Source organism: Pantherophis guttatus, chromosome 7, assembly GCF_059756535.1.
Source record: "Pantherophis guttatus breed Tessera chromosome 7, ASM5975653v1, whole genome shotgun sequence".
In the NCBI taxonomy this organism is placed as follows: Eukaryota; Metazoa; Chordata; class Lepidosauria; order Squamata; family Colubridae; genus Pantherophis; species Pantherophis guttatus.
In genome coordinates this window covers 66,535,323-66,549,844 of record NC_142069.1, presented here as the reverse complement: position 1 = coordinate 66,549,844, position 14,522 = coordinate 66,535,323, and the positions used below count along the sequence as shown (strand labels likewise).

Sequence of the window (14,522 nt, the reverse complement as noted above, 5' to 3'; positions counted from 1 at the left end):
GACGGAAGTAGGAAGAAAAGAATGGGAGGCACAGGGACCTGTTACTTCAAGGTAATTATTTTGAATGCCCATGACATTCAAGTTGATTTATAGCTATGAGAAAAGATAAAAATTCAAATGGTATCTATATTTTGATGGCTGTTGGAAAGGAATAGGAAAGAGCTGTGCTTTGGGTTTAAAAGGAAAAAGGATTTTCAGAATACATCTGGGTTAATGTGTGCAGCTGTGTGATCTCAGATTTTATGTAAGATTTTTAAGGATTTACTGGCAGATGCTGTGTCAACACTTCACACACTTCAGAGCATCTCTTTTCTTTTAAATCCAAAGTGCTGCATAGTTCTAGAGTACAAGGGTCTTGAAAGAAGGATTTAAATATTTGGTTTATATTCTCTAGTGTCTGCTGAAGTTTGGAAATAAGCTATGTTGAGTGAGCAGATGATACCAGCTTGTTTTCCCTCGTATTATTTTTATTTGAGTTCCTTTTTCCTTTCCTTGCTTTTTTTCCCCTGGTGCCAGTTACTTAATAGTACTGACTGTTAGTACTAGTTGTTTTGTATGTTTTGGTCAGTAATTAATCTTTGGTCTTGGCGTGATTAAGCAGGAAAATCTTTGGTTTTTTTTCCAAAATATAAGAGGTATGCTCCATTGCAAGATATATAAAATTGATCTGAAATTAGGGAGTACTTAAAAGAAAACATAGCATTACATTATGTTGAAAACATTTCTAATATTCAAGCATTACATTTGCCATTACAAGCCCCATTATACAATATGTACAAGGAAAAAAAGAGATTTGAAAATATGAAACTTGTAGCAACATAACATTTATTTTATTTTAGTTTATTTTATTAAATTTCTATATCGCCCTTCTCCCAAAGGACTCAGGGCGGTGTACAGCCAGCAATAAAACCATGACAATATAAAAATTAAAAGCAATTTAAAACAATTAAATAAATTGGCCGAAAACTCTAATAAAACAACCCATTAAAATAGTAAAATATTATTATTATTTAGGCCAGCCCTGCTTGTTGGAATAATAATGTTTTTAGGGTGCGACGAAAGGTACGCAGATCGGGTAGCCTACGAATCTCCGGGGGCAGCTCATTCCAGAGGGTAGGGGCCCCCACAGAGAATGCTCTCCCCCTGGAACATCAAGAAAAGCCACAGTTTAGATTTTTTTTTGTTAAAAATATAATTTTAACATCATTTGTCTGTTCTCTACAATTGTAAGGGTGGATATTTGTTGTATCTGCATTTCAACTGGAGATGAAATATATATTTGTATATGTTATCAAGGGAGATAAGGCACAGAGATAAGGAGTTGATTTTCAATTAAGCTCTGTGTTTTGTTTATAATTAAATAGCAATTTTAAACCATTTTTTTATATTGATATTTTTCTGAAATCTAGGCTGTGGATTACTTTTCACTGCTTTAGAAAAATAATGGGGCCTTTTGTTAGAAAATGTTCAAAATATTTAATACTCAAAAACTTGGAAGGAGAAGAATTGTTTTGTCTTTGCAGAAGTTATATTCACATGCACACCATAGATTTATACATTATAGATTTATACATTTCATTAGAAGAAAATTAGTAATGCAATACTTTTACTTCTAAATAGAAATTTTTAGATTATTTGGTCTGAATTGAAGACTCAAATAATTTTATAGCTCATATGATAGGATTTGAAACAGTCCCTTCAATTTTCTTAAACTGAAAATTCCTAAACACATATTTATAAATATCCTTTGCTTTTGATATTTTAATCTTGTAAGGTTGACATTAATAAAACACAAACTATTCATTGCATCTACTGGAGAGACTGACAATTCAGCCCATATGGATGTCATATTTAGTAAGTCAGTCAATATTTCTACATCCGCCCAACCAGGGGTGAAATCTAAAAATTTTTGCTACCGGTTCTGTGGGCGTGGCTTAATTAGTGGGTGTGGCTTGGTGGTCAGGTGACTGGGTGGGCATGGCTTGATGGTCAGATGGGCGTGGCCAAGTTGACGTCACTTCTTTGCCCTTTTTTAACCTACACAACACAACACAACACAACAGGCTCACCCACAATGTAAAAGCAGCTGTGCTAGACCCAAAATGGCCCCTGCAACAAGCAGGAACCTCACACAGGCACAAAAAGCCCAAAAAAACAACTTTCACACACACAAAATTCCACATACAGCTTTGTGAGATTTTGTGTGTTTGTGTAGTTAGAGTGAAACACTGCAGAAATACACAAAATCTCAGAAAGCTGCACAAATATTATTTTATTTTATTTTATTTTTATTTTTATATAAAAGCAGCTAAATTTAAAACTTCCTAAACTTTAAATGGCTAGGTCTAAAAAAAGAACAACAACAACAACAAAAAAAACAAAAAACAATTAACTATTTTTTTTAAAGCTCCCAAAGGGGAAAAAAACTTACCCAATTGAAGAGACAAGGCAGGCAGGCAGGCAGGCAGATAAAGCTGCTCACCAATCAGCTTGATTGCAGGCAGAGAGATTCAGTTGCTTGCTGATGCAATGGATTGCAGGGATTACAGCAAGCGAAGCAAGGCAGGTGTTGCAACCAGCGGCTCAGGATTCAGTCTGAAGAGCGAAGGTAAGCAAGCTGGAGACTGGGGGGGAAGGGATTTTTGCTACCGGTTCTCTGAACTGCCCACCGCCATCGCTACCTACTCGCCCGAGCCGGTCCGAACCGGGAGCATTTCACCCCTGCGCCCAACTAAACTAAGTGACTCTTGGTAACTTACAATTGCTTATGAGACAATAAGTTGGTGGCCATTTTTAAAAGAATATTTTGCTATTGGTGCCTATATTTTCATGGGTTTCCAACTTCTGCATTGAATGGGATGCAGGAAGATCTAGCATCGTTACAAGAACAAATTGAATACAGCATATGTAAGTTGACATTTCACTCAAGATTCTCAGCTTGCATAGAACAGATATGCTTCAGTAAAATCAGTGGGACTTAACTTTATACACTTTCATAGGTTTGTGTCCTTATAAGGAGTGATAGAATATATTTGTTGCAAATGCAATTTATCTTCTAATATATATATAAATTGTTTTCCTAGGGATTTGCAAGTTTTAATATGTATACATTTTTTTTTCTGTACCTGATAAACTTTTGTATTGAATTGTACCACAGCCCACTATCGTAAGAACAATCCCAACTGTGACAAATAAAAATTAAAGAATAGTCTGCTGATTACTAAAATGTTTACCATAGTCAACATAGTACAGTTATAGTTATTAGTATGTACTAATAACATATTAGTATGTTATTTATCATTGATCTCTCTCTGTTGTACTTTATTTGCATTGTTCCCCTGACATGACACTGTCTTTTCAATAAAATAAAATAAAATAAAATAAAAATAAAATGTTTACCATAGTTGTTATGTATTGTCATGTTTTTCTATAGAAAAGTTGAATATTATTGCAGTCCCCCCAACATGTTTTTTTATTTCACAACTCAAATAATTTTAACACAAACTTTTATTGAAGTTGTTTGTTTGGTGAATTCAAGGAATATTTGTTTTCAATCATTCAGTAGTTTTATTAATATTTAAAACCCCTACGCCTTGTAAATTCCTTTTTTTACATAGCTCATCTAAATCAACTTCTAGATTCTCTTTATCCTCCAGTCTGCAAATTATCTTATCACAACAGGATATGAAGTTGTTTTGTCAGCCTTGACTAAAATAGTATTGCATCCCAGTGTTGGGACAGTGAATCATTCCTGTGCGTAACAATTCCCACTGTTCATTGTTTATTTTCATTTTATTGTTAGCAATTTACGTTCCAGTATATTGCAATAAATTTAAAAATGCTAACTAAGAGACTAGGAGTTGGGAAGTGTAAGACCAAAGGTCCATATTTTTATAGTTGCCAGTCATATACTTTTGGGAATACCTTAAATCAGGAGGAATCACAATATAACACTCTCCTGACCATTTCCCCTTCTCAGTAATTAGTACCCAGTGAGCATAGATTCTAACATTCTTATTTTATTATTCTATTATATATTAATATTTACAGAGAATTGAATCTTAATTTAACTATAAAGCTCAGTTTCATCTGTACATGTGACTGTGATTTCCATAAATTGTTATTTTAGGAAATATATTTATACATAAACATTTAAAAGTCAGGCAGTCAGGTGGTCCATTTAGTATTATTGTATCTACTTTTGATTGCTTGGTTCTTTAGATTATGTTGCAAAAGATGTTTCCTCTAAATTAAGCAGGAATAGTTTAACGATTTGTACTCAGTTTACAGTAGTTTTCTCATGCAAAGTATTTGCTTAAATCATAAAATCATGCCTGCCCACTACTTTTGTTGATCCAGAAACTACTGCCATCAACTTCATTGGCTCATCACAATTTGGTCAACAAGTTCATCCTGGTATTATATAAAAGAGATAGAGAAAAAATGTTGCAATTTTCTCCACATCAAGACTTACTTTTTAAATCTCTTTTACAGTTCTATTGTTTCCTTGACAAAAGATGCCCTTAGTAATCTTTCGTTTTTTTTAGTGCTCATTTGTCATTTTCTAGCCCGTATACTTTTCTGGATTTTAGTAACTTCCAGAGCTAAATTGATATTTTCATGCATTCACCTCAAATCCTATTGATATAGTTGAATGTTACAATTTGTACTCCTTCAGAATTTTTAGTTTGTTTGCTGTTTTCTTGCCAGTTCATTTTGGTGAACTATTTAGGAAGTCCTTGCAGCCCACTTGGTTTTATTATACAGAGTAATTTTTATTATTCTAGATAATTTATGAACAGGCCCTTCCTCCCAGCTTTATTTCATTCACACATACCTATTTAGCTGACAGTACAGGTAGAAGAAGTAGCCTTTTTGAAATGTTTATTCACAAAACTTTTTAATTACTGGTCTATGTTAGAATTCTACTTTCCAAGGTTTATTCTTGACTCCTTTCTTTTCTTCTATCTATAAATTTTTTTTTAGATGTTTATATATTTCTAACAAAAGAAAACATAACAATTATAATCATTGAAATAATGGGATGAAAAGAATATCCCCACTTTGGGGAGTTTTGGTGTGTTTAGAGATCCCTCTAGTGGTATTACATGTGATTAACAATATTATTTGGAAATTCTAAACTAATTCTTTAAATAACGTGCATTATAACTATTATTATTCTTACATCTGTAACATTCAGAATAGAGAATAACAGTTGAAAGGGACCTTGGAGATCTTCTAGTCCAACTGCCTGCTCAAGCAGGAGACTCATGCTTATTGGACAAATGGCTGTCCAATTTAATCTTAAAAATCTCCAGTGATGGAATAACCACAACTTCTGAAGGCAAGCAGTTCCACTGATTAATTGTTCTCGCTGTCAGGAAACTATTCCTTAATTATTTCTCATTCCTTTGATAATCGTCCATCTGTTACTTGTTATCCCTTCCTCAATTGCTTTGAAGAATAGGTTGACTCCCTCTCCTCTGTGACTGTCCCTCAAATATTGTAACACTGCTATAATGTTACCACTAGATTAGACAACCTAATTCCTGCAATCGTTCATCATACCATTTAGCCTCAAGTCCCCTAATCATCTCTGTTGCTCTTCTTTGCAATCTTTCTAGAGTCTTAACATCTTTTTTGTGTTCTGTTGACGAGAACTGGATTCAGTCACTTGTAAAGAAAATTTTACTGAAATTATGCATTGTTTTTTCTTTTTGAGTCATTCATTTTTATGACTTACTAGCTGAATACCCATGCTCCACTACGAAACAATGTTTATTTATCGGGCTTGATAAATCAACACTTACAGCTTGAAAATTAATGAGTAGTTATGTTCGGCCTCTTCTCTCCCTTAGCCTTGCCCCAGAGAAGCCTATACTACCCTATCCCCCTTCTCTCGCTCAGCCTTGCCCCACAGAAGCCTATCCTATCCTATCCCCCTTCTCTCCCTCAGGCTTGCCCCACAGAAGCCCCCCCCCCCATCCTATCCCCTGCTTGCTGCTGTGAACGTGAAAGTGAAACTCCTCTCCTCTGCTTGTGTTTTGCATTTGGAACAGATTTCTTTTCAGGTGGGAAGGGGAAGTAGAACTCCTTATCATCAGAACATGTTAATAAAAATATAGGAAATACTGGGTTGGCTCCGTTGTCGTCGCTAGACGGTCCTTTTAAGACCGCCAGCCCCGCTGCTTGTTAGAGCCGCTTCTACAGCTGAGAAGCGGCTTGGAAATCTCCACGATCCAGAGGAACCGGGAGAACAGCCAGCGAGACAAGGTAGAGCCCCCTACGAAGTCCCCAGATTGTCTTTGTGGTTTCTGGGGAGGAAGCAGGGTGAGGCTCCTTATTCAGCTCGCTGAGGCTCCGGTCTCCGGGGACAACTCTGCAGTTTGCAGAGCCAGACGACGCGACCAATGTAACGAGTGAAAGCCAAGAGAACTTTTAAAAAATAAGCAGGGTGGAATCTGGACCTGAAATGCAAACTGCAAGTATTTTCTTTAGCCCTGTGAATGAATTCAGTAACGGAGAAAAAGTAAAAGTTTCTTAAAATGGCGCCCGGCTTTAGCAATAAGGAAAGCTGAAAGCGAAAGTGGAATTGTTTGAGCTCATTGTGCTACAAAGTAACAAAAAGTAACAGCGCTGGCCAGAAGAAAAGGGAAAAGTTCTTTTAAAAGTGATTTGATCTGTTCCCTCTCCCTTCGGATTTGACTAAAGCTGGGGAAATTTCTGAAAGGTTTTTGTGGTGGAAAGGGAGAGAGGACATCTTTCTTAGAAAGAATCAGGCTGCGTGGAAGAATGGCTTCAAAGCAGACAAAGCCAGCTAAAGCTGCAGGGGGGGGTTTCCCCCACTCACAAGCCACAAGAGCAGCCTTTAAGTTTGCAGACACAGAGCCAAACACAAGAGTCTGGATTTAAAGATTTGAAGGAATTTATTGCTGTGGCTTTGAAGAACCGAAATGAAGTTTTAGACCAGAAATTTGAAAAATCTCAGCAGGAATTTAAGGAGGTGGTTCAAGAAAAGTATGACAAGATGAAATGGAACATACTGACAGTTATGACTGGTTTGTCAGAAGTTGTGGTCCAGATTGATAAAAAAGTGGAACAACTTAGCTCAGAAGTAGAATCCAAAATGAAGGAAGCTGATCTTAAAATTTCCAATGTTGATAATAAAACGCAAAGGCTTGAAAATGAAGTGACAATGATGCAATTTAGATTTATGGAGTTTGCTGTAAGACTCAGAGGCATAAATGAGAACAATAGAGAAGACTTGAGAAGGGTTTGTGCTGATGCTCTTGTTGTAATGATAAAGGTTGATCCTGAGGAGATTTTATGCAAGATTGACAAGGTCTATAGAGTGAATTCCTGGGTGGCAAGGCAAAAGCAATTGCCCAGAGATGTGGTGATATATTTTACAGATAGAAGAATAAGAAATGATATCTTACAAAAGTCTTTTGTTTCTACTATTCAAGTGGATGGAAGAGAGATTGGGATCTACAAAGAGTTGCCACCTAAGATGTTAAGAGATAGAAAAGATTTTGGATTTTTGGTGACTGAATTAAAGAAACAACAAATTCCATTCAGATGGGACACTCCAGTTGGTATAATATTGAGGTATCAAGGAGAGAGATATCGGTTAAATACTCTTCAAAAAGCGGAAGAATTTTATTTCAATGTTTTTAAAACTGGTGCAGCATCTCCACGTACTTCCTCAGTGTTAGCTATAGTGGAGAGTGAGAAAGAGAAGCAATTTGAACAAGAGCTTAAAGAGCAGAGGAAACAGATGGAAAGGGAGGCAATGGAGACTCAAGGAGCAACAGGGTTTGTTTTAGATAAACTGTTGCTGGATCTTTCCTTAAAGCCTATAGGTGAACCACCTAAAAATACAAGAGAAGTGGCAGCGGATGTTGACTTGATGTTGCATAGTGCTAAAGATCAGCGTATAACTCGAGCAGCTTACAAACAGATTTTAGAGAAACAACAACACCAGAGCTCTAAGCTACCACAAGACAAACAGGGAGTCAATGGTAAAGCACAAAAATCCGAAGCCATGAGAGGAGCTAAACTGAAGACTACTAGTTTGGAACAGCAACTTCAGCAAATGCTCTTAACGATTCAGGAGAATACAAATGACAATTAAGTTTTTATCTTGGAATGTGAATGGATTGAACTCACCACAGAAAAGGAGGAAGATATTTCATTATTTGAGACAATTTAATAATGATGTTATTTGCTTACAAGAAACTCAGAACACAAGATCAAAAATATTTGATAAATTCTAGATTAGGAACACAGTTTATAGCTTCAAATTTGGAGAAAAAGAATGGTGTAGTGATTTATATAAATAAAAGACTGCCAACAAAAATTATAGAAGCAGATGATTGTGAAAGATATATAGCAATAGAACTTCTTACAGATAATGGTCCAATTCTGGTGATTGGAATTTATGCTTCTAATCAGCAACAAGAAAACTTTTATAAGTTATTGCATTGTAAAATATTACAATGGGGCTATAGATCTATCTTACTTATGGGAGATTGGAATGGAGTAATAGATCCTAAAAAAGATAAGAGTTTGGCAAAATCATGTGTTAAATTACCACAGATTTTTTTTGATATGAAAGAAGATTTGGAATTGAAAGATGTATGGAGAGTGCATAACCCAAAAGAATTGGACTTTACTTTTTTTTCAGATAGACATAGATCCTTCTCTAGGATTGATTTTATTCTACTTACGGTTGACTTTCTTTTAAAAACAAAGAAAACAAGATATTTCCGAGGACTTTATCTGACCACAGCCCGGTATGGATAGAAATAGAAATGGGAAGGAATGAGAGAAGATCTTGGAGAGTAAATGAAAATTTGTTTAGATATGAAAAGAATGTAAATGAACTTAAAAAACAAATGAAGGAATTTTTTGAAATGAACTTGAATAAGGGTACCCCTATTGAAATTGTTTGGGATGCGAGCAAGGCATATATGTGGGGGGTACTGATTTATATGAATTTTAAACATAAATCAAATCGACAAAGAAAAAGATTAGAACTGGAAGGGGAGATAAAGAAAAAAGAGCAGTTGCTTATAAAAAATCCAACAGATGAAAAATTACAAGGAATTATAAAACTTTTGAAAGATCAATTCCACATGCTCACAGCGGAACAAGCAGCAACTAATTAACAATTTGCGAAACACAATACATTTTGCAATGCCAATAAACCGGGCAGGTGGTTGGCTTACACACTGAGGAAACAGCAGAGTACTCAGACTATTGGTAGTATTGAGTATAGAGGGAAGGAAGTATATCAACAAAGACTAATCAAAGAAGCCTTCTTAGATTATTATACCAAACTATATGCCAAAGATGATATACAGAATGAACTTATAAATAAATATTTAGAAGAAAAGAGAGTTATAAAAATTTCTAGTGATCAAAAGGAAAGAACGAGTCTACCAATAACAACTGAGGAGATTATTGTTGCTATTAAACAACTGAAAACAGCTAAAGCTCCAGGAAGGGATGGTTTAACTGCGGTGTACTATAAAACTCTACAAGCAGAAATGATTGAACATCTTAAAGACTTATTTTGTAGCATACAACAAGGGGGAAAAATACCCCCTTCATGGAAAGCAGCTTTTGTCTCTTTGATACCGAAAGAGGAGGCAGGCTCTACAAAACCGGAAAATTTTAGACCAATATCTCTCCTGAATACGGATTATAAAATTTTTGCGACAGTATTAGCCAACAGATTAATGCCAGTTATTCAAGAGGTGATTCATCATGATCAAGCAGGATTTATAGAAGGCAGATATATGAAGGATAATGTGAGGCAAATTATAGACTTATTGGAATATCTTGAGAAGAATAAACAGATCTCTGCAATGCTGGTGTTTTTGGATGCGGAGAAGGCCTTTGATCGAGTGAATGGGAACTTTCTATTAAAGACTTTAAGACAGATGGACTTTGGGGATCAGTTCGTGCAGGCGGTTTTAGCAATCTATCAAGAGCAAACGGCACAAATTATCATTAATGGAAGTTTAACTACAAATTTTAGTACTATCTTTGATGTATTCAACTGCGGAGCTCCTTGCACTGCGAGATTCCCCCCTCTCGCATGTCTGGCCCTCTCAGTTATCAAGGGCCGCCCTTGAGGACGGGTTTTGGAACCCTGAGAGGTGGTTTGCAAAAAACCGACGGCTTTGGGGGTTTTTAGATAAATCTTTAAGTTCTATTTTAAGGGGTTCTGGGAGGGATTGTGGGAATGGATCTGGGGGGATCCATAAATCCACTGAAAGGAGTAATGAGTCTGATAATCATGGTGGGGAGGATGGGGACAGAAATCTGACAAGGATGCAGGGGGATGAAGCGATGGGCATTAGTATAGTAAGTGGGAGGGGCAGATATGACGGCTGCAGGGGGCCATATTATGTTTCGGGAGTGCGCACTCGATGTTTACGAGCGATTGCCCACTCCGACCCCCAAAGCACTGCTCGTTTCCCGCGTTGTTCAGAGTCTCAGACCCTGGGTCTACGGCTGATGTTATGTAATGCCAGGTCAGTGGTAAATAAAGCCCCCCTCATTCATGATCTTATTTCAGAGGGGGGTGCTGACCTAGCAGGGATTACGGAGACCTGGTTAGGCCAGGAGGGAGGAGTTCCCCTTGTGGAAATGTGCCCGCCAGGTTTCCGTGCATTCCATCAGCCAAGGCCTCAGGGAAGGGGTGGGGGAGTAGCAGCAATCATTAGAGAAAGTCTTTGCCCGAGGGAGGCCACTGTTCCTCAGATAGCTGGATGTGAGTCCCTCCTTGTGAAGTGGAGTCAGGGGATTCAGATGGGCCTACTGATTGCGTACCTGGCTCCCTGCCACGTAACAGTGGTCCTGCCTGAGCTGCTCGACATTATAGCCGGGATGGCGGTGGAAACCCCCAGACTTATTGTTATGGGGGATTTTAACCTGCCATCTGCTGGTGAGATGTCGGAGACGGCTCGGGAGTTCATGGCTTCCATGACGGCCATGGGCCTGACCCAGGTAGTTCAAGGCCCCACCCACTTGGGGAATCACACTCTGGACTTGATTTTTGTCTCTGATCAGTGGCTGAATGATCTAAGAATAGGGGATATAGACATCAAGCCCTTGTCATGGTCTGATCATTCTCTCCTTCACATGGACTTTCAAGTCACTCCCAGTTCCAGGGAGACGGAACCAACCAAATGGTTCCGTCCCAGGCGCCTGATGGACCCCGAAAGGTTCCTGATGGAGCTTGGGCCATTTCCTGAGACTCTGGCTCACGACTCGACTGAGGACCTGGTGGTCGCCTGGGACAGGGCGGCTACTGGGGCCTTGGACCGCGTCGTGCCTTTGCGGCCTCTGACCCGATGCCGATCTCGTCTAGCTCCTTGGTTTTCCGAGGAGCTGAGAGAGATGAAGCGTCGGAAAAGACGCCTGGAGAGTGATTGGAGGACAAGCCGATCTGAATCTGACCGAACACAGGTGAGATCTTATATTAAGACCTACCTAGTGGCGATAAGAGCGGCGAAGTCTAGCTACTTCTCCGCTCTTATTGCATCTGCAGAGAACCGCCCAGCTGCGCTGTTTAGGGTGACCCGCTCCCTACTTCAGGTGGGGGTACGGGAAGATCCCTTAAAGGGTCGAGCTGAGGATTTTGTACAATTCCTGCATGATAAAGTCGCTCAGATTCGGGAAGGCCTGGACTCCGATTGGGTAGATCCAGGGGAGGAGACGGGGGCAGGTCTTGAGAGCGTTATCTGGGAAGAGTTTGATTCTGTGGCTCCTGAGGACGTGGACAGGATTCTGGGCAAGCTTAACGCTGCCACATTGGACTCGTGTCCCTCCTGGTTGGTACTGGCCTCCCGGGAGGTTACACGAGGCTGGCTCCAGGGGATTATAAATGCTTCTCTGAGTGAGGGTATCTTTCCCGCCGCCTTGAAAGAGGCGGTTGTGAAGCCCCTCCTCAAGAAGCCTTCCCTGGACCCGGCTATATTATCAAATTATCGTCCAGTCTCCAATCTTCGCTTTGTTGCGAAGGTTGTTGAGAGTGTGGTGGCACGACAACTACCCCGATACCTGGATGAAGTTGTCTATCTGGATCCGTTCCAGTCGGGCTTCAGGTCACGATACAGTACAGAAACGGCATTGGTCGCATTGGTGGATGATCTCTGGAGGGCTCGGGACAGAGGTTGCTCCTCTATCCTGGTCCTATTAGATCTCTCAGCGGCTTTTGATACCATCGACCATGGTATCTTACTGCACCGGCTGGAGGGGTTAGGAATAGGGGGCACAGTGCTTCGGTGGTTCTCCTCCTTCCTCTCTGACCGTTCGCAGTTTGTGTTGGCAGGGGGGCAGAGGTCGACCTCGAGGCACCTTATCTGTGGGGTGCCGCAAGGGTCAGTCCTCTCACCCCTTCTGTTCAACATTTATGTAAAACCGCTAGGTGAGATCATCCGTGGTTTTGGGGTGAGTGTTCATCAGTATGCTGATGACACACAGCTATACATCTCCACCCCAGACCACCCCAATGATGCCCTTGCTGTGATGTCCCATTGCCTGGAGGCCGTGCGGATCTGGATGGGGAGAAACAAACTCAGACTCAACCCCTCCAAGACCGAGTGGCTGTGGCTTCCGGCGTCCCGGTATAGTCAGCTGGTACCATCACTGACAATAGGGGATGAGATCTTGCTCCCCACAGAGAGGGCCCGCAACTTGGGTGTCCTCCTGGATTCACGGTTATCTTTAGAAGATCATTTGACGGCCGTGGCCAGGGGTGCCTTTTATCAGGTTCGCCTGATCCGCCAGTTGCGTCCCTTTCTGGATCGGGACGCCTTGCGCACGGTCACTCATGCCCTAGTTACCTCCCGTATGGACTACTGTAATGCTCTCTACATGGGGCTCCCCTTGAAAAGCACCCGGAGACTCCAACTGGTCCAGAACGTAGCCGCGCGGGTGATTATGGGCGCAGCTCATTACGCCCATGTAACACCTACGCGAGGTGCACTGGCTCCCGGTGGTCTTCCGGGTGCGATTCAAGGTGTTAGTTATCACCTTTAAAGCGCTCCATGGCTTAGGACCTGGGTACCTACGAGACCGTCTTTTGCCACCAATAGCCTCCCACCGACCAGTTCGTTCTCACAGGGAGGGACTACTCAGGGTACCGTCAGTCAAATTATGTCGACTGGCGACTCCCAGGGGGAGGGCCTTCTCTGTGGGGGCTCCAACCCTTTGGAATGAACTGCCCCCGGAGATACGGAATATCCCTGATCTCCGTGCTTTCCGCCGTGCCCTCAAGGACCCTGATGTTCCAAGAGGCGGGGCTAAACATACAAACATGCGAATGATTTTTTAAATGTTATCTAATTCTGGGTTTTATTTAATTGACCAAACTAAGTAACAATTTTAATTAGCAATTTTATGATGTTTGTGTGTCTATATTTTTCTTGACTGTACACCGCCTTGAGTCCTACGAGAGAAAGGCGGTATAGAAATATAATAAATAAATAAATAAATAAATAAATAAATAAATAAATGGAATATAAATATAAAGTCACTCGGGGGGGTTATACAAAGAAGTACTTTTTAATGATGGGGGCAGATGGCAATTAAAGTCATTTGAAGTCAACACACTGTTGGAAGATGGGATTAATCTAACTTGGTTACAGTATAATCAACTTCAACAGAGATGGAGAGAAGATCAAAAAACTGGTTTAATGTTGCATGAAGAAGAATTGGTTAGACAGATAAAAGATAGAGGCCCAATGCATATCAAGAGGGTTTATAATGTTTTGTTAGAAAGAGATTCAGAAAATGAATTGGTTAAAGATTGTATGATAAAATGGGTGCAAAATTTTGGAGAACCAGTTATGATGGAAACGTGGGAAAAAATATGGGTTCAGAATGTTAAATTCACACAGTCGCAGAATTTGAGGGAAATTTTTTATAAAATGTTTTATAGGTGGCATTTAGATCCTAAGAAATTGTCATGCATGTACCCTAATGTTCAACCAAAATGCTGGAGATGTGATTGCTTAGATGCTACATATTATCATATATGGTGGACATGCAAGAAAGCAAAGGCTTTTTGGATAAAAATTTGGTGGGTTATGCAAAATGTTTTGAAGAAAAAAATTCAATTTTCTCCTCAATTGTTTTTACTGGGTATAGTTAAGGGCTTTTCAGTGGGTGAAACAAAATTGATATTGTATATGGTGACAGCAGCTAGGTTATTGATTGATCAATATTGGAAAAGGGATGATATGCCTACAATTCAAGAATGGACTTTGAAGATGGCCAGTTTTGCAGAAATGGCGAAGATATCAGCATATTTAAAAGATTGGACTCACGAGACTTATGTATGGGAATGGAAGAAATGGATAGATTATGTGCAGAATAAATATCAAACTAGGAAGTACCAGATAGCTTTTAGCTGAATGTTGTGTAGAAATGTATAGTATACAGGGGGCAATATAGCTTATTGTTATGTAGAAATGTATGGTGCACAGGGGGGAGAATAGAGGGGT

At 39.6% G+C, this 14,522-nt stretch overlaps 1 protein-coding gene across 1 annotated transcript in view; it reads left to right on the top strand.

The window, feature by feature from the left end:
• ASZ1 (ankyrin repeat, SAM and basic leucine zipper domain containing 1) overlaps positions 1–14,522 on the top strand; it is a 44,203-nt gene that overhangs the window by 14,230 nt on the left and 15,451 nt on the right. The gene's annotated exons all lie outside the window — the stretch shown is intronic.